The 21,593-nt window shown below is 38.8% G+C and overlaps 1 long non-coding RNA gene across 1 annotated transcript in view; it reads right to left on the bottom strand.

The window, feature by feature from the left end:
• The window catches only part of LOC149744445 (uncharacterized), a 99,085-nt gene extending 78,441 nt beyond the window's left edge, over positions 1–20,644 (bottom strand). Inside the window, exon 1 of the long non-coding RNA XR_016391163.1 lies at positions 1–20,644. This exon is cut by the window's left edge and continues 72,562 nt beyond it. This is a non-coding gene — a long non-coding RNA (uncharacterized LOC149744445).
• Between the last annotated feature and the right edge of the window lie 949 nt (positions 20,645–21,593).

A 21,593-nucleotide genomic window follows, 5' to 3' on the forward strand; every position in this document is an offset into this window, starting at 1 on the left:
CACATTCTTTTCCAGTGAACATGGGACGTTCACCAAAATAAACCATATTCTAGATCACAAAACAAGCCTCAAAAAATTTAAAGGGATTAAAGTCACACAAAAGTATCTTCTCTGACCATAACCAAGTTAAACTAAAAATGTCTAACAAAAAGGTATCTGGAAAATCCCCTAAATAATGCAGAAATCAAATAACACACCTCTAAATAACACATCAAGAAAAAAAAAATCATAAGAGAAATTCAAATTTAAACTGAATGAAAATGCAAAAATGTATGAGATGCAGCTGAAGCAACATTTAGAGGATTTTTAACATTAAATGGTTATATTAGAAAAGAATGTGTCAAATCAACGATTTAAGATTCCACTTTGAAAAACTAGACAAGATAGATCAATGCAACAGAAGATAGGCCAGAAATAGATCCACATATTTTTGGTCAATTGTTTTTTCACAAAGATACCCAAGTAATTCAATTCAGAAAGAACAGGGTTTTCATCTGATGGAGCTGGAACTATTGGATATCCATACATTAAAAAAAAAAAAATTAACCTTGATTCCTAACTCTCACTCTATATACAACTTAATTTAAAATGAACCATAGACCTAAATATTGGACCTAAAACTCTAAAACTTCTAGAAGAAAATGTAGGAAAATACCTTGTATCTAGAATACTTAAAAACTCTTACAAATCAACAATACAAAGAGAACTGCCCAACTTAAGAAATGAGCAAAAGATTTAAACAGACATATCACAGAAGAAAGACAAATATGCACGTGAAAGGGTGCTTGGCTTCATTAGCCATCAGGGAAGACAAATTAAAAACCAGAAAGAGTTACCACTACACATCCACTAGCACAGCTTAAATTTTTAAAAGACTAAGTGCTGGCAACAATGTGGAGCTATGGGGACTTCCCTGGTGGTCCAGTGGTTAAGACTCTGTGCTCCCAATGCAGGGGGCATGGGTTCGATCCCTGGTCAAGGAACCAAGATCCCGCATGCCAAAAAAAACAACAACAAACAAACAAGAAAAAGAAAGGGAGTTAAAGAATGTGGAGCTATGTCTTGTTTATGGTTTCCTTTGCTGTGCAAAAGCTTTTAAGTTTAATTAAGTCCCATTTTTAAATTTTTGTTTTAATTTCAGTTATTCTAGGAAGTGGGTCAAAAAAGATCTTGTGGTTTATGTCGAAGAGTGTTTTTCCTATGTTTTCCTCTAAGAGTTTTATAGTGTCTGGTCTTACATTTAGGTCTTTAATCCATTTGGAGTTTATTTTTGTGTACGGTGTTAGGGAGTGTTCTAATTTCATTCTTTTACATGTAGTTGTCCAGTTTTCCCAGCACCATTTATTGAAGAGGCTGTCTTTTCTCCATTGTATGTTCTTATCTCCTTTGTCATAAATTAGGTACCCATATGTGCATGGGTTTATCTCTGGGCATTCTGTACCATGGATCAGAGTGAAGTAAGTCAGAAAGAGAAAAACAAATACCATATGTTAACGCATACATAAGGAATCTAAAAAAAAAAAAAATAGTACTGATGACCCTAGTTGCAGGGCAAGAATAAAGATGTAGACACAGAGGATGGACTTGAAGACACAGGGTGCGAGGGGGAAGCTGGGGCAAAGTGAGAGTAGCATCGACATGTATACACTACCGAATGTCAAATAGTTGGCTGGTGAGAAGCAGCTGCGTAGCACAGCGAGATCAGCTCGGTGCTTTGTAATGACCTAGACGGGTTGGGTAGGGAGGATGGGAGGGAGGCTCAAGGAGGGGATATGGGGACATATGTATGCATATGGCTGATTCACTTTGTTGTACAACAGAAACGAACATAGTATTGTGAAGCAATTATACTCCAATAAAAATTATTTTTAAAAAATGTGGAGGTATGGAAACTGTCATAGATTGCTCAGGAATGCAAAAGGGTGTAACCACTTTGGAAGACGGTTTGGCATTTTCTTATAAAGTTAAACATCTACTTACCATAAGATCCAAATATCTCACTTTGAGATATTTACTCCATAGAAAATTATTTTTAATTTTTACTGGAATATAGTTGATTTATTGTACAATGTTGTGTAGTGTCAGGTGTACAGCAAAGTGAATCAGTTATACCCTATTTTTTTAGATTCTTTTCCCATATAGGTTATTACAGAGTACTGAGTAGAGTGCCCTGTGCTATACAGTAAGTTCTTATTAGTTATCTATTTTATATATAGTAGTGTGTATATGTCAATTCCAGTCTCCCAATTCTTCCCTCCCCTCCCTTATCCCCAGGTAAACCCCATAGAAACTAAGACGTATGTCCACACAAGGACTTGTATTCAAATGTTTATAGCAGTTTTATTCCTAACAGCTCAAAACTAGAAACAACACAAATGTCCATTGCCTGGTGTTTGCATAATAATCATATACTTCTCAGCTATAAAAAAGAACAAATTACTGCTATGGAACAACATGCATGAATCTCAAAACTGTGATGCTATGTGGAAGAATCCAGACACCAAAGTCTAAATACTGTAGTTTCCATTTATACACAATTTTAGAGAAGACAAAACTATAATGACAGAAAGGTTTACTGTTGCCAAAGACCAAGAATAGGGGGAGAAGATTGATTCGAAGAGGCAGGAGGCATTTTGGGGTAAGGGAAATGTTTATGATTATGGTGGAAGTTATAGGACTCTACATATGTGTCAAAACTTAAATAGTTAACTACATTCGTAGCATGTGATATCTGAAGCATACAAAAGAACATATAAAGATAATATAGTTAATACATATTGAGATATAAATAAAATGAACACTGGTGATACTGCCACTTGAGATCTAGAGCGTTACAGATATTGTTCCTCCTTATGCCAACGGATCTTTTTTTAACAAAAAATGAATGACTACCTAATCTTATTATAGCTAAAAAACAATAATCAATGACAGTTATTGTACCTGTATTACATCTCAATATTACTGATTTTTTTTAATGTGAAGGTGAAACCTGGAGCAAGGACCCCTCTTGACTGAGTCTAAGGGCAGTAAGGAAAACAGAAACTAGTAAAAGAAACTAAAGATGTACAATTTGTAAGGTGGATAGAGACCCCGATCATTGTGTTAATAGAAGCCTAGGAGTACCAACCGCCGCCACACATCGACAACAGCTAACAGTGAGGGTTTCTGTTGGCTTCTTTTATGAGATGGTCAGTCATTGGGGGCCACAAGCGGAGACAAAGGAGTGATTCAGGAAAACAAATGTATTATACTCACAGGTCCTAGAAACAGAAGACATAGCACAGCACCCAGTGCCACGTGGAAAAACACCAGGGGAGTCAGGAGGCAGAAGACAGGAAGCAGGGGAGCACTTAGACCGTGGCCTTTATTGGGGTTTCTGCAGGAGAGACAAAGCAGGGCAAGTAAACAGTTTAGGGTTGGCTGGTTTGAAGAATTTCAGCGAGCTTTGGGCTATAGGGATGGTCTCTAGTTGCCTGGTACCTGGCCTTAGGATAATTAAGGCAAAGGAATACCATCTCCTGGGGTGCAGGGGCCAGATAGAGGGAGCCAGGCTCCGGATTGCTTAGTTTGCATATCAAGGCCATGCTCCCAGCTGAGCCCTAGCTTGCCTCTAGGAATTGGTTAGCCCCGGGAGGAGCAGTCTCTCCCCAGCCAGAAAGGGATATTTTTAAGATGCTAAAACAGCATAACATGCAGGAGGAAAATATATATATATATAATATACATATATAATATATAATACATATATAATACAAACAATGCCATTTCCTATGTGCCATGAACACTTCTGAATTTCTTGAATTAACTCTTTTCATCTGGTTAACAACCCTGCTAGTGAGTCAAACGTAGCACTAGTGTTGCAAGCCAGGTGAGGACCAGAGTGGACGATTCTTTTGTGCTAATGCCCGTGCTTAATTATTAGAAGGTTGAAGTTGAAGCCAGATTGTTTCCCGTTTAAGATGTGAAGGAGCAAAAACAAAGAACATAGACAGCTCCCTCCAGATGTTGGCTGTGAAGAAAACAAATGCTACAGAGTTACAGTCAAAGGAAGATTTGGTTTTTTAGGTTCTGAGATTGTTAACATGTTATATAATAAGGGAAAGGATCTGGGAAAGATAAAGATATTGAAAATATAAATGGTTTGGGGGATACTTGATGAAAAAGGAGAACATGAGTGAATTACTTTACCTCTTGGAGCCTTACCTATTTCTTAATCTGTAAAAGTAGTTATCATAATCCCAACTGCCAATATTTTGGTGAGGATTAAATGAAAAAAGATATAGCACATATTCTGGCATAAAGTATTGCTCAATAAATGACCATTTTATTCCTTCCACCTTCTTTTTCTTTTAATGTCACAACACAACTTGCTCTATGATGTGCAAACCAGCTGCAGAATGTAAACTTGCTATAATTCCATCTTTTCAGGTTTTTTATGAATCCTTTTAAAAATACCAGGGGCAAGGGGAGCTGGAGAACTTTCAAATAAGTTATTGAGAACCTGATAGATGTCAATGGCTGTATCCAAATGCTGAATAGGAAACGAAGCATAGGAATAAATGTGATGCTTTTTGGAAATGAAGACAAAGCGTGAAGGAAAACTGAAATAAGAGAACACATTAACCCCGAGAAAAAAATTTATTGAGTTTGTTATTGGAACAGAATAACTGGTACTTTTATCTGAGACGATTGCTGCATTAAACTAAACAGACCAAAATGTTGTAAGCTTCCTGATTACCTTAAGTGGCATTAGCAATGTAAATCAACAGAGCAGATGAACTATGTGAGATTAACTGCCTATAAAAATGGGGTAAGAGTGAATATGGGATTTTTATTTTTAAAAGTTAAACTACAAAAATAGCCCCAGGGACATATAAAGGCAGTCAGGAAATGTCAAAGATAAAAATGTTAATTAGAACATTTGGTTTCTTCTTAAAGCAGGCTGTGGTGTTGTCCTTTCTTTGACATTTGGAAACCTGAAATTCTTCTTCACCAGTTCACCCTGGACTAACATACAGCTTCATTAAAAAAATCAGTGAACGTGATATTTATTTTTAAAGAGTTCAAAGATTGTGCCCTCACTGGGGGTAGGTAACACAGAGTCAAGCTCTGTAATTCACCCAAAGGTAAAATCTGTAAAAAAATATTTGCTTAAAATCCCCTGGAGAATATTCTGTATCCCTTAGAGTAACAAGCAGGGAGGCACTTTATTGCCGTCTCTATTCTCTGTATTAGCATTTATGTAAGAAAGGGAGCTAGAGTTGCTAGAATGAAAATGTGTTCCAGTGAAGCACAGAGAGGGCACACTTCAGAGAATGTGGGTCTGGACATGAATCCCGTGCATCAACAACAGACTTACATGCTCCTCGCACACAGGAAGCACGTGTACTCACGTACACACGTGTGTATGTCTACGTATAGTGTGTGCATGAGAGTCTTTTGAAGATCTAGTTAAAATACAGATTCCAGCTCCACCCAACTCAGCTCCCCACTCTAGTCAACTGTATTAATAGGTCTAGTGTTGACCCCAGGAGTATGCATTTTGAACTATCACCCCCATGTGATAGTGCAGGGGCTCTGACGACCATACTTATAAAAGCACAGTTATAGGGCCATTTTTAAGTTACTCACAATAAGGAAAAGAGGGATACTGATTTAATTAGTACCTTTATCTAAGCTGCTTTTCCCTTAAGCAGAGTAAGGTAAGTGATCTGATTTCTGAGCCTCTGAGCTCCTTGAAGTAACAAAGACACTCTATCATTAGAGCTCACTCTAGATAGGTTCTTTCTTTACAGAAGTAATGCATTGATTTAAATGCACATTCAGACAAAAATAATACATGCGTAATTTGGCCCGTCCTATTTCTAGTGTGCTAGAAAGGTAAAGCTGTTGGAGACAACCCACCAAAGAAAGGCCTTGGCATCTACCTTCCTTGACCTCTTTCATCTCTAGTGACCTTTGTCTCCACTCTACATTATTATTCCACTCCCATGACCACAACCTACACAGTTTAGCTTCGCCCAGAACAACAGAAATGGAAATCTTTCCATCAGGAATTCCCCCCAGTGACCACAAAGCTCTGGCCGTCCATGCGGGGCTCCTCTGAGACCTCTGCTCCTTGCCCCATCTCCCTTTGCCTCATTTGAGTCCTGTCTTTAACTTCTCTTGTTCATTTTGGATTTCATCATCTCAACAATTTTGTTGGGACTAAACACAATTCCTTTCTGCATTATCTTTCTATCTTTCATACCTGACAAAACACAAACCCTAGATCAATCCAGCTGACCATTTTCTCAGTGCTCACACTGGGATACTGGACTCAGAGATAAGTGAAAAACACTGCAGACAATTGCCACTATAAATTCATAATTTATAAACCTCATCTTGGTTCTCAGAAATCCCTCTTTATTTTACTCATACACAATTTCCCATTCTCCATGCTATGTATTTCCAATCTTTGCCACTCTCTTCGAACTTCTTGACCCCTCATTCCCAAGGGAAAATGCACCCCCTATTTCATTCATAGAGAAAACAGAACACACCAGACAAGAACCACTAAACTTTCTATCTCCAGACAACACACGTGCCGACACCTGCTCCTGTTATAATGGATGAAACATCTCTTTTTCCATCCCCAGAGAATCCTACCATGGTGCTTTCCATCCTTTTTTCTTCTCTTGTTTCTCAAAATATCATCTGTGAAATACCAGCATCGTTATCACCTAGGCACGGAAGGCTTGACAAGGTACAGAAGGCTCAGTCCAAACCTTCAAAATCAGAATCTCTAGATTCAGCATCAAAGAACTGTGCACTTTTTAAGTTTTCTAGGTGATGTTTGCTCTCCCTCAAGTACGACAGTGACTGACCTTTAGCCTCATCAGAGACCTACAGCATTTACTTCCCCTCATCCCTGGGTCTTCAATACCTTCCAACAGTATTTTAACTTGCATAATCCTCTCATCAATATTGACTGTCTGTCCCCCCACCCACTTAGACTTTTTATTTTTCTTTGCTGATTCACAAATTTCCTGAGACAGTTGCTACTTACTTTCTACACTTTCTAAACTGCCATTCCCTTTTCAGTCAACTGTCCCTACCATCACCACTCCCACCTACTTGACTGACAGTGGTAGTCACTAACTCACTCCATGGCTGAACCCAGGAGGCATGTTTCTGTCCTCATCTTGCTTGAATTGTTGACAACATCTGCCTCAACCGACCTCCTTCCCTAGTCTTCTCTGACACTCTGCAAGCTGCTTCTTCTCTGTCATAGCTCACTCTTATTCTCTGCCCACTTCTTAGAGTGCTCTACAGACTTCTTCTCTAGGATTTCTTCTCTTTTAATTGACATATATGTTCCTGGGGAAGTACCATCTGCTTCCATCCCCTTTTTTTTTTTTTTTTTTTTTTTTTTTGGTTTGTTTGTTTGATTTTTGGCCGTGCTGCAGGATCTTAGTTTCCCAACCAGGGATTGAACCCGGACCATGGCAGTGAAAGGGCTGAATGCTAACCACTGGACTACAGGGAACTGTACGGAAGTCCCTCCATGTCGTTAAATATTATATATAATCTGATGAACACCAAATCGATACTGGAAGCCAGATTTCTCTCTCAAGCTGCATTTCCACCATGTCCATCCCACTCTCACACATTCCCCAAGCCTGTTTCTGTTCTCTGTTCTCTACCTGAATCATCCCTGAGCATCACCTGTGACTCCTGCTTCTCCTCCACCTCCACATCTCATTAGTCATCAAGTCCTATTTATTCTATCTCCTAAGTCTCTGCCAAATCTGTTCATTCCTTTCTCTACATCTCCCCCTGTTCTTCCCTCCCCTTCTTTTCCTGAATATTCAGTACCAAAACCATTAGGTGGGACCAAGGAAGGCAGGCATCAACATCAATGTGGGGGTGACAGGGAGCTGCAGTGGCCCAGGGTATCAGAGCCAGGGTGGGATGAGAACAGCAGGGAGTGCTAGAATGGAAAGGGAGAAAACTAGATTGAACCCTGTTGTGTTGGACTAGGAATTGGAGGTTCAGGTATGAATTTAAGATTTTTAATATAGATATATAGATAGACATAAATAGAGATAGAGATATATAAAGGTATATAAATAAACAAATATAGATGTAATGTATACACCTACAGGTATATGTATAGGTATATCCCTTAGCACTGTTGACTGAGACGGCCTGAGATGTATATGGTTGGATTGGGTTAATGTTGGAAAATGTCCTTGTTTGTAGGAAATACACCCTAAAGTGTACAAAGATGGTGGAACATTAGATAAGTAACTTATTCTCAAGTAGTTCAGGAGAGGAAAAAAATCTTTGTACTGTATTTGGAAATTTTCTGAAACTTTGAGATTGTTTTGAGATGAAACAATAAATAAAAAACAACAATGAGATATCGCTACACACTTATTAGAATGGCTAAAATCCAAATGACATGTATTTTTTAAAACCTATCTTTTTTCTGTCAGTAATTACAAGATCCCACAGACAGAAAATCAGTAAGTATACAGTTGAACTGAACAGCACATCAATCAACTGAATCTAATTGACATATTTAGAATACTTCATCTAACAACAGTAGAATACACATTCTTCTCAGGGTCACATGGAACGTCCACCAAAGTAGACCACGTTCCTGGCCACAAAATATGCCTTAACAATTTTGAAAGAGTAGAAATCATACAAATTATGTTCTCAGACCATATTGGGATTAATTTAGAAATCAGTAACAGAAAAGTGGCTGGAAAATCCCCAAATATTTGGAAATTAAACAACACAATTTTAAATAACACGTGGGCCAAAGAAAAAGTTTCAAGAGAAACTTTAAAATATTTTGAATTAATTGAAAATCAAAGTAAAACATCAAAGCTTGTGGAATGCAGCAAAAGCCGTACTTAGAAGGAAATTAAAGCATATATCAGAAAAGAAGACAGATCTAAACTTAGTAATCTGAGCTTCTACTTTGGGAAACTAGAAAAAGAAAGCAAATTAAATTCAAATTAAACAGAATTAAAGGAAGAATAAAAATGGAGCAAAAATCAGTAAAATTGAAAATAGGAAATTAATGAGGACATCAGTAAAACCAAAAGCTTTTCTTGAAAAGATCAATAAAATTGCTGAACCTCTAGCTAGGCTAACTAAGAATTAAAAAATAGAAGACACAAATTACTATTATCACAAATGAAATAATACTGATTCCATGGACATTAAAAGGATAATAAAAGGGAAAAAAGAATAATAAAGTATTATACACAACTCTATTCCCACAAATTTGATAACCTAGATGAAATAGGCCAAGCTCTTGAAAGGTACAGTGTACCAGAACTCACATAAGGAGAAATAGATACACTCAATAGGTCTATATCTATTAGAGAAATTGAATCAATAATTAATAATCTCCCAAAGCAGAACACACCAGGCCCAGATGGTCTCACTGTTGAATTTTACCAAACACTTAAAGGAGAAATTAATACCAAATCTTGGCAACATGTTCCAGAAAATGGAAGCAGAGAGAATACTTCCTAATCAATTTTATGAGGCCGACATTGTTCTAATAGCAATACCTGACAAACAAGTTACAGAAAAAGAAAATTACAGACCAATATCTCTCACTAACATGGATGCAAAAATCCTCAAGTAAGTATTAGCAATTGAATACAAAACTGTGTTAAAAGATCATACACCATGACCAAGTAAGATTTATCCCAGGTACACATTCAAAAATCAACTAATGTAATCCATCAATCAGGCTAAAGAAGAAAAATCATATGATGGTATCAATAGATACAGAAAAAATTCTCTATCTCATTTGATAAAATCTAACTCATTCATGATAAAAAAACTTTCAGCAAACTATGAATAGAGGAGAATTTTCTCAACTTGATAGGAAAAATTTATAAAAACACTATAGCTAACATCTACTTAATGGTTAACATACAAAAGTGAATTGCTTTCCTATATAACAGTAATGAACAACTGGAATTTGAAATTAAAAACACAACACCATTTACATTAGCACCCTCAAAAAGTAAAACATTTAGGCATAAATCTAACAAAATATATATAATTCTCTATGAAGATAACTATAAAATTCTGATCAAGGATCCACAGAAGATCTAAGTGAATGAAGAGATATTCCATGTTCATGGACAGGGAAACTCAATATTATTAAGATGTCAGTTCCTCTCAGCCTGATCTATAGATTTAATGAAATTTCAATAAAAATTCCAATGAATTATTTTGTGGAGATTAACAAATTGACTCTAAAGTTTGCATGGGAAGGTAATAGACCCAGAGTAGCCAACACAATATTGAAGAAGAACAAAGTCAGAGGATGACATTACCTAACTTACTATAAAGCTACAATAATCAAGACAGTATAATATTGGTGAAAGAACGGGTAAAAAGATCTGTGAAACAGAATAGAGAGCACAGATATAGGCCCACACAAATATAGTCAACTGATCTTTGACCAAAAAAGCAAATGCAATTCAATGAAGAAAGGACTGTTCTTTGAACAAATAGTGTTGGTACAACAAATAGTGCTGTCCAGTGCTGGAACAACTGGACATCCACATGCAAGAAAATGAATCTAAACAAGATCTTACATCTTTCACAAAAATATCAATATTAACTAAAAGTGGATCCTAGACCTGAATGTAAAACACAAAACTATGCAACTTCTGCAAGACAACAAAGAAAATCTAGATGACTTTGGGTTTGGGGATGAGTTTTTAGATACAGCAAAAACATGATCTATTAAGGAAAAACTTGATAAGCTGGACTTCTTTAAAATTAAAATGTGCTCTGCAAAAGACACTGTTAAGAGAATGAAAGTATAATCCACAGTCTGGGAGAAAATTTTTGTAAAACATATATCTAATGAAGTACTAGAATCTAAAATAAAAAGAACTTTAAAAACTCAACAGTAAGAAAACACCCAATTTAAAACTGAGCAAAATATCTGAAAAGATACCTCACCAAAGAAGATATACAGATGGCAAATAAGCATATGAAAAGATGTTCAACACCATACGTCATTAGAGAATTGCAAATTGATACGATGAGATGCCACTACACACCTAGTAAAATGGCTAAAATCCGAAACACTGATAACACCAAATGCTGGCAAGGATTTGGAGCAACTGGAACTCTCATTCATTACTGGTGGAAAAGCAAAATGGTACAGCCACTTTGGAAAACCGTTTCCTAGATTCTTAGAAGTCTAAACACAGGCTTACCATATGACCTGGCAATTCTGCTCCTAGGTGTTTATCCAAGTGAGTTGAAAATATAGTCACACAAAACTTGCACATGAATGTTTATAGTAGCTTTGATCATAATTGCCCAAAATTAAAAGCAACCAAGATGTCCTTCAATAGGTGAATGTATAAACAAACAGTGGTACATCCATACAATGGAATATTACTCAGTGATGTAAAAAAAAAAAAGAGTGATCAAGCCACAAAAAGACATGAGGGAACCTTGCTAAGTGAAAGAAGCAGCTCGAAAAAAATGTATGTAACGTAATGTAGTATGTAATGTATGATGCCAACTATATTACATTCTGGAAAGTCGAAACTGTAGGACAGTGCAAAGATCATTGGTTGCCAGGGATTTCAGGCAGGGAGCAAGGGATAACTAGGTGAAGCACAGCGAATTTTTAGGGCAGTGAAACTATTCTGTAGGATAGTGTAATGGTAAATAGATGACATTATGCATTTGTCAAAACCTATAGACCTGTACCAGACAAAGAGTAAGCCCTAATGGGAACTATGGACCTTAGGGAATAATCATTTGTCAGTAATGGTGTATCAGTTTTAACAAACGTACCACACTCATGGCAAGATGTTAGTAATAGGAGAAACTGTGTGCAGGCACAGGGGGAGGGGTTAGTATGTGGACCTCTGCATAATTTTTCTGTAAACTTAAAACTGCTCTAAGAAACAAAGTCTATTAAAAATGATAAATAAATAAGATAAAAAATAAAGTCTACTAAAATATCTATCCACTTTTCTGCCCTGCAATTTTTATACTTTTGTTCAAGCTACATCCATCGTTTGTCCCTGTGCTGTTATAACCTCCCACCCACCTTCAAATGTCCTCTCTCTGGTCCATAGTCCACTCTGCAGCAAGAGTGATATTTTTAAAATATAAAAATAGTCGTGCTCTAACTGTAAATACTTCCATTGTTTGCCATTGCCTTCAGAATACAATTCTGAATCCTTCACGTGGATAATCCAGCCCTCAAGGGCTGGTCCCTGCCATCTCCTCTAGACTCTTCCTCACAAATCCTGCCCCACCGTCAGACGCCAGCTCTGCAGAGCTCCTTGCCATTTCTCCAGTGTGCTGTCTTCTCTCCTCTGTACTGTGTTCCCTCCCCCACTATCCTTCACTCAGATGAAACCTATTCCTCCTCTGGTCTCATCTTAAACATCTTTTCCCCTAGGAAACAGTCCCAGTTTGGCTGAAAAGGGACCCTAATAACCTTCAAGTTTAAAAACAGAATTATGGATTTTCAATTTACACATCTGATAACTCACCTTATTATATTTTAGGAAGAGCCTGAGAAATGCAACCCAGCCTAGTCTGTGGCTTTAAGGGATGGAACAAAAGCATCTGAGGGAAAAAAATGAAAAACACAAAACAAAACAGAACAACCAAATCCCACTCAGCCATACGTGTGTGATTGGCTTTCCAAGTACAAATGTATCTGGGCTGGATAGCAGCCTGGACCCCAGGGAGGACTCCCAGACTCTGATCCCATGTCACAACCAAAACAAAGTTAAAGTGACCCCTGGGAAAGTTGACAGGTCATCACAGCTGTTCTGGTGTGGATGCAGGCAGATTCCTCCAGGTGATAGTGACTGTTACTATAGGAATAGCTCTTGCGTATTAAAGAGGTATTAAAAAATAGTCCAGCTGTTCATGAAGAGTCACTTGGGCCTGGGAGGGAGAGGTGAAGGGTCAAAGCCAAGGTTAAGGTTTGAATTGAGAACATGCTTGCCCCTCAAAGGTCTAAGACAGGAGGACAGGCGAACACTTTATGAACGCTAGAGCCCACAGGATAAATATGTATTCCTCCTTTTTTCAAACAAAATTTAATGAAGAGGCAAGCATCTCTGCTAAAGGTGGTGGTAACTGCATCCATCATCTATAAGTAGCTGAGCCTGTTTATGTCAAAGACGCGTAGATGGCAGGCTCCGATTTTTTAAAAAATTTTTTAACATCTTTATTGGAGTATAATTGCTTTACAATGGTGTGTTAGTTTCTGCTTTATAACAAAATGAATCAGTTATACATATACATATGTCCCCATATCTCTTCCCTCTTGCATCTCCCTCCCTTCCACCCTCCCTATCCCACCCCTCCAGGTGGTCACAAAGCACCGAGCTGATCTCCCTGTGCTATGCGGCTGCTTCCCACTAGCTATCTATTTTATGTTTGGTAGTGTATATATGTCCATGCCACTCTCTCACTTTGTCCCAGCTTACCCTTCCCTCTCCCCTTATCCTCAAGTCCATTCTCTAGTAAATCTGCGTCTTTATTCCTGTCTTGCCCCTAGGTTCTTCATGACCTTTTTTTTTTTTAGATTCCATATATATGTGTTAGCATATGGTATTTGTTTTTCTCTTTCTGACTTACTTCACTCTGTATGACAGACTCTAGGTCCATTCACCTCACTACAAATAACTCAATTTCGTTTCTTTTTATGGCTGAGTAATATTCCATTGTATATATGTGCCACATCTTCTTTATCAAATCATCTGTCGATGGACACTTAGGTTGCTTCCATGTCCTGGCTATTGTAAATAGAGCTGCAATGAACATTTTGGTACATGACTCTTTTTGAATTATGGTTTTCTCAGGGTATATGCCCAGTAGTGGGATTGCTGGGTCGTATGGTAGTTCTATTTTTAGTTTTTTAAGGAACCTCCATACTGTTCTCCATAGTAGCTGTATCAATTTATATTCCCACCAACAGTGCAAGAGGGTTCCCTTTACTCCACACCCTCTCCAGCATTTATTGCTTGTAGATTTTTTGATGATGGCCATTCTGACTGGTGTGAGATGATATCTTATTGTAGTTTTGATTTGCATTTCTCTAATGATTAGTGATGTTGAGCATCTTTTCATGTGTTTGTTGGCAATCTGTATATCTTCTTGGGAGGAATGTCTATTTAGGTCTTCTGCCCATTTTTGGATTGGGTTGTTTGTTTTTTTGATATTGAGCTGCAGGAGCTGCTTGTAAATTTTGGAGATTAATCCTTTGCCAGTTGCCTCATTTGCAAATATCTTCTCCCATTCTGAGCGTTGTCTTTTCATCTTATTTATGGTTCCCTTTGCTGTGCAAAGCTTTTAAATTTCATTAGGTCCCATTTGTTTATTTTTGTTTTTATTTCCATTTCTCTAGGAGGTGGGTCATAAAGGATCTTGCTGTGATTTATGTCATAGAGTGTTCTGCCTATGTTTTCCTCTAAGAGATTGATAGTGTCTGGCCTTACATTTAGATCTTTAATCCATTTTGAGTTTATTTTTGTGTATGGTGTCAGGGAGTGCTCTAATTTCATTCTTTTCCATGTAGCTGTCCAGTTTTCCCAGCACCACTTATTGAAGAGGCTGTCTTTTTTCCACTGTATATTCTTGCCTCCTTTATCAAAGATAAGGTGACTGTATGTGCGTGGGTTTATCTCTGGGCTTTCTATCCTGTTCCATTGATTTATATTTCTGTTTCTGTGCCAGTACCATACTGTCTTGATTACTGTAGCGTTGTAGTATAGTCTGAAGTCAGGGAGCCTTATTCCTTCAGCTCCATTTTTCTTTCTCAAGATTGCTTTGGCTATTCGGGGTCTTTTATGTTTCCATACAAATTGTGAAATTTTTTGTTCTAGTCTGTGAAAAATGCCAGTGGTAGTTTGATAGGGATTGCATTGAATCTGTAGATTGCTTTGGGTAGTAGAGTCATTTTCACAATGTTGATTCTTCCAATCCAAGAACATGGTATATCTCTCCATCTATTTGTATGATCTTTAATTTATTTCATCATTGTCTTATAATTTGTCTCCTTAGGTAGGTTTATTCCTAGATATTTTATTCTTTTTGTTGCAGTGGTAAATGGGAGTGTTTTCTTAATTTCACGTTCAGATTTTTCATCATTAGTGTATACGAATGCAAGAGATTTCTGTGCATTAATTTTGTATCCTGCTACTTTACCAAATTCATTGATTAGCTCTAGTAGTTTTCTGGTAGCATCTTTAGGATTCTCTATGTATAGTATCATGTCATCTTCAAACAGTGACAGCTTTACTTCTTCTTTTCTGGTTTGGATTCCTTTTATTTCTTTTTCTTCTCTGATTGCTGTGGTTAAAACTTCCAAAACTATGTTGAATAACAGTGGTGAGAGTGGGCAACCTTGTCTTGTTCCTGATCTTAGTGGAAATGGTTTCAGTTTTTCACCATTGAGTACGATGTTGGCTGTGGGTTTGTCATATATGGCCTTTATTATTTTGAGAAAGTTCCCTCTATGCGTACTTTCTGGAGGGTTTTTATCATAAATGGGGGTTGAACTTTGTTGAAAGCTTTCTCTGTATCTATTGAGATGATCATATGGTTTTTCTCCTTCGATTTGTTAATATGGTGTATCACATTGATTGATTTGTGTATATTGAAGAATCCTTGCATTCCTGGGATAAACCCCACTTGATCATGGTGTATGATCCTTTTAATGTGCTGTTGGATTCTGTTTGCTAGTGTTTTGTTGAGGATTTTTGCATCTATGTTCATCAGTGATATTGGGTAGGCTCAGATTTTAATTCTTTAAACCCAAGCTGTGAGGCAGAGATCCAGACAAGGGATGCGAAGGGGAAAGTGTAAACTGAAGAATGTCAGGCAATGCAGGCAACAAGAGAAGGTGATAATAGTCCTTCTCCTCAGGCTCCCAAAACACCCAAGGTGGCCTTAAGCTAGGTTGAGTCCGGGAGGGCAGAGGATGCTGAACCACTGAACTTGCTGTATAAGGGACTGCAGCCACCAGTCACTTCTATCTCTGCCTGGACACTTAGTTATCTGCCCTCTGCTTTAGCCTCCAATACTATTACTGCATCTTCCTTGGAGCAGTGGTTCACTCATTCATTTATTCATCCATTCATTGTTCATTCAATAAATATTCATTGGGACCAGGCACTGTGGACACAGTGATGAATAGGACAGACATCTTTGTTCTCACTGAGCCTACATTCCGGTTGGGGGGATAGACAATAAATAGACAAATACATATACAAAATAATGTCAGGAAGTGAAAAGTGCTATGAAGGAAAAACCTAGGATAAAAGAATAGAAGGGCTAAAGATGGTGGTTTACATAGAGTGGTCAGAAAGATCTCCTTAGAGGAATATGACTATACGTCATTTTCACATGGTAATTCTAGGTTTAATTTTTTGAGGAACCGCCATACCATTTTCCATAGTGGCTACACCATTTTACATGATTGGATTTGTATTTTCAAAGGATCACTCTGGATGCCGAGTGGAAAACAGATTGTAGGGGGACAGGAATGGAATCAGGGAACGCAGTAAGGGGGCTATTGCAGTGTTACAGGCAGTCAGTGAAAAACTGATTACAACGTCCTCGGGGGGCAGTGAGGACAGGGGACCGGTGGGCGGGAGAGAAGAAAACTAATGATGGCACCAATCATGGATAAGTTGGGCTTGGTACAGACCACCAGGCTCACAACCACAGGGGCACAGCAAGCTCTGGGGATAACTAGATGATTCAACTCACACTCTGCTCGGTCAGCGGTCTCCATGGGAACACTGCTGAATTTGGCTGGAGGTTGAGGTATGACTGATGCTACAAACGACGTCTCACACACAAACATCCAGCTAAAGAAAGTGAGATGCAAGGCAGGCACCTCTTTTGGAAACCAAGTCCCAAGGGAAGACAGGGAACTAAGAGCCCCAGAAAGACATCACTATTCCCAGATTTGGCTCTTCCTTTCGTCATGAGGTATGACTTTGGGGCCAGACTAAGGAATGCAGTTTGTTCTATTTATGAGGAATCTGCCACTTCTTATTTGTGTTTAGGCACAAGGATCAGGAAAGATTTGGAGGTATAGGGAACTGTGATTTGTCAACCTCGCAATTGTTTCTAACCCTGTTCAGTTATTTCTTTCTGAGGAAATCCAGCAAACCTTTCTCTCAATCAATCTAAATACTTGTGAAAGTTGTTTTGTTAATAATGACATGTAATAAATGGCTTCTGTTTCACCTTTTCAGAATAGGATCCACAAATCCTTCCCAGGACCTGAAGAGTTCTTGAACTTTTAAAATGACAAGGATTTCACCTAAAATTATTGGGCTAAAACACTTCAGATAAAAAGAGGAGTGTGTTTAATTTACCACAGTGATCAATTTCAGACTAAGGGTATAATACCGGCAGCTAGGGGAGTTAAGCCTTGATAAACACTAAGACCAGTCCAATTCCCTGCTAGCCAATTAGCAGCTTTTCATTTGCAGGAGACTTTCACCCCATAGAAGAGTCTTTGAACCAAAACCACAAAATCTTATTGCTGATTGTCTACTGAAATTCACTCTCCAGTTGGATTATACACAATCCCAGAGGCTCAGAGGAGAGATGGTGGACAGGGAACTCTCAACAACAACAGCAACAAAAAAAGCTAGCAATGCATAAATAAGTAGCTAAAGCAACTGGACCAAAAAAACCCATGAGAGGACCTGTAAGGTTTTCGGAAGTATTTCTTCACCCGAATGATTGTTTTTCATCATCAAATTTTTCATCAGAAGTTTATATGTTTCCAGGTTTGTGCACATAACAAAAACAATAATCATTTGCATTGAAGTGTTTAGTTTAAGAAGTGATTTCATTATACAACATTTCATTTAAAATGGAAAAGGCTCCATTTTGTAGATGTGAAAAGCTTAAGTGCCTTACTCAAATCCTGAGTCTTTGTGGTAGACACTTTGGGCAGGAAGGACCTCAGAAGACAGTCGTGTAGATGATTTTGATTTGGTTTTAGGGACGTGGAAAGGAGGATTTTAAAACAAGGACAATACTTTTATAAAAAAGAATAAGGGTGTTCATACTGTAACTTGAGGGCTTTGTGGCCCTAAGAAAAAGCAGTGTACATAACCGTTTATGCTCAAGGTCAGGTATGAAGGGCCCTGGCTTCTTAAACCTGATGTACCCCTATTTACCATGTAACCTCAGGGAAGCTCAGTAAACTGAGCCTCAGCTTTACCAATATGCAACATGGGAAAACTATTAGTGCCTCCCTCTCCGGGAAGCCAAGAAAACTGAATGTAATACTGCCCGTAAAGTGGTTCACCCAGTGCCTGGCCCACACCTGGTACCCACATGAGAGGTGACCACTGGGATGACTCCTGTTCATACACCCAGAATTCCTAGAAGCCTGTGGGATGAGAGGTCACACAGTCCAGATGGAGCTGCCAAGTTTGAGCTTAAGGGGTCTACTTATTGCCGCTTAGCAAGTGTAAGGGGCTTAGAAATCAGAACAGGGCCACAGCAAGGAAAACAGCTAGGACAGATTGGGGAAATACAAAAAGAAGTTTCTTCTCTTCCTGGCTCCTAAAGACTGCTGTTGGCGAACACCCTCTTGGGCATTTTTTTTTTTTATAAGATGTTGGGGGTAGGAGTTTATTAATTTATTTATTTTTGCTGTGTTGGGTCTTCGTTTCTGTGCGAGGGCTTTCTCTAGTTGCGGCAAGTGGGGCCCACTCTTCATTGCGGTGCGTGGGCCTCTCACTATTGCGGCCTCTCGTCGCGGAGCACAGGCTCCAGACGCGCAGGCTCAGTAGTTGTGGCTCACGGGCCTAGTTGCTCCGCGGCATGTGGGATCCTCCCAGGCCAGGGCTCGAACCCGTGTCCCCTGCATTAGCAGGCAGATTCTCAACCACTGCGCCACAAGGGAAGCCCCCGCCTCTTGGGCTCTTAGAGGATTCTCCACTTGATTGTTCTCCATGATCCACCATTAGTGAAACAATCTTTATGAAGGAAGTATTTATTTTTAAGTCACTTGGTTGCCCAACCTATTTTTAGAACTCAAGCACTCTTTTAGGTTTTTTGGTCAAATTTTATTGCATCAATTTTTTAAATCACCTCTTCTAATCTAAAAGCATTATATAACCCATAATTTATCTTTAAATCTCATAATTTCTAATTTATTTTATTTAGAAGCTTTGATATCCTTTGTATCTACTAGTTGCACTAGAATAAACACTGTTTCATGATAAAATTTTATCAATCTTTTCCATCACCTCTCCTATTCCAAAAGTATTCTATCAGCCATAGTTCATTTTAATTCTAACAATTTCAGGTTCATTTTATTTTGAAACTTTGATATCCTTTGACTATTTATAACTACTAGTTGCATTAGAAGAAAAGCTGTTTCATGAACCCAATCAATGCTGACTCAATGAATGAATGTGAAGTATATAAAGGCATAGGAAATTTGGAATTTAAAATTACTAGCTAAAGAATACATGCTGACCTGTGCAACCGAAATGTCTATCTGTGGATTGTTGAGAATGATAAAGAAGTGCCCCTATGAGGACAGTGAATGTGGTCTCACGGTGAGTGTGACCTCGTGACTTTTATATAGACTCCACTGCACAGAAATACTTTCTACCTCTCTTTTTCTTAAACTTTCCCCAACCCTCCTCCTCCACTCCAACAAATATCGCTGAGAAAGTATACTCATATCATTAATATTGGTTCATTGCCAAAATAATTGCTGTTGGAGTCTTTGTAGAGATTCTCAAATAGTACACTTCTTGGCAAAAATTCTGAACCATGGAGCTTCCCTGGTGGCGCAGTGGTTGAGAGTCCGCCTGCCAATGCAGGGGACACGGGTTCGTGCCCCGGTCCGGGAAGATCCCACATGCCGCGGAGCGGCTGGTCCCGTGAGCCATGGCCGCTGAGCCTGCGCGTCCGGAGCCTGTGCTCCGCAATGGGAGAGGCCACAACAGTGAGAGGCCCGCGTACCGCAAAAAGAAAAAAAAAAAAAAATTCTGAACCAGTTGAGAAATAAGACAAAGAAGAAAGGCAGATGGGAGGCCAAAATGTCTCAGGTATTACTAACTGTACAGATATCACTAATGGCCCGCAAATTTGTTCTGTCTTTGGGAATCACATTTTTCAGGACCCCTCGAAGTTGGGAGGCTCTGTTCTCTACAGTGGGATGAGAGCAGGTGTCATATCTCCACTTGCAGACCAGGTCTATACAACCTCCCATTCATATTCCTTCATTCTCTTTTGCCCTTCTTGTGGGCAGGATGGAGATATTCAGAGATCCTAGAGGTCACGTGTTGAAGAGAGCAGAGCAGAGTGACCACATGAAGGAGAGCCATCCACTGACCTGAACACAGGAGACAAAGAAGTAGACTACTTGTCCTTGGTCACTAGACGTTTGATGGCTCCTATAACCGTAGCCCAGCCTAACTTCACTGATGAAAAAGCTGATTGTAAAGACCATGTCTCTTATCTGTGAGAAGGTAAACTCCAGCAGAAGCAATCTTATCCACTTGGTACTTCTGCCCGGGGTTTCCCTGCGCTCTCCCCACCCCTCACCCCCATGCTGGCAGGAGCCCAGCAGAAAGCCTGCCCCAATGACCCTCCCTGGAATTACAAATGACCTCTGGAGAGCTGCTTCTGGAAGACACGTTGGAATGGTTATTTATGGAAGAGTGAGAGAAACAGGATTGCAAAGTAGAGATAAAAGGGAATAAAGAAATAAAACAAGAAGGAGTGGGAAAATAAGTTCCTTCTCTATTAGCCTGAAATCTAATGCTGATTCGCTCCCAACCCCACTTCTGCTCCGTGGACTAAGTTTTGGCATCCTGTCCACATGCTCCCCAGCATCAAATCTTGGCTTGCCCTGGATTCATCTTTTCCATCTCAGCCCACACAGCTGGGAGTTCTGCAGAAGCAGAAGCCTGCCAAAAATAATAGTTTTCCTAAATGTCCAACAGCAAGGGAATTGGTTTATATATTATGAAGCATCTGGTCAATGGAGTATTATTCAATCACTAAACATGATCAACCTGAAGCCTTTGTTAACAACATGGAAAATGTCCCTGAAATAATGTTGCTGAATTTTTCCTTTCCTAAAAGCAAATCATAAAAATTCCTTATGCAATAGGGCAACAACATAAAAAAATGTACATGTGGGAATAAAGCTATGGATTAAATTTGGAGACAGAAAAGCAATTGTTGGGTTAGAGTAGTGGGATTCAACCAATGTTGTATCGTTTCATTAAAGCTATTCTATGTTTAAATGATAAAAGAAACAGCTTTGCCATCCCTACTCAACAAAACTACAAGGGAGAGGACTTCCACCCCTCCTTGCCTTTAGAGGAATCACCCCTGTGGACAGCAGAGGGAGCCTGACAGAGCTGGGAGACGCTCCAGACGCCCCATGGTCTGCACTGATTCCCAGTCTGAGCATAAGACCTGCTGTTGCTTCCATATGTCCTTGCTTTATTTTTAAGTCTTTTAAGATTCTAAGCATTTTGCATTCTGAAGGTGGTATTGTCTGCCTTAGTAAC

Source organism: Delphinapterus leucas, chromosome 21, assembly GCF_059928025.1.
Source record: "Delphinapterus leucas isolate spDelLeu-1000000601 "Yukka" chromosome 21, BTC_Dleu_Yukka2, whole genome shotgun sequence".
In the NCBI taxonomy this organism is placed as follows: Eukaryota; Metazoa; Chordata; class Mammalia; order Artiodactyla; family Monodontidae; genus Delphinapterus; species Delphinapterus leucas.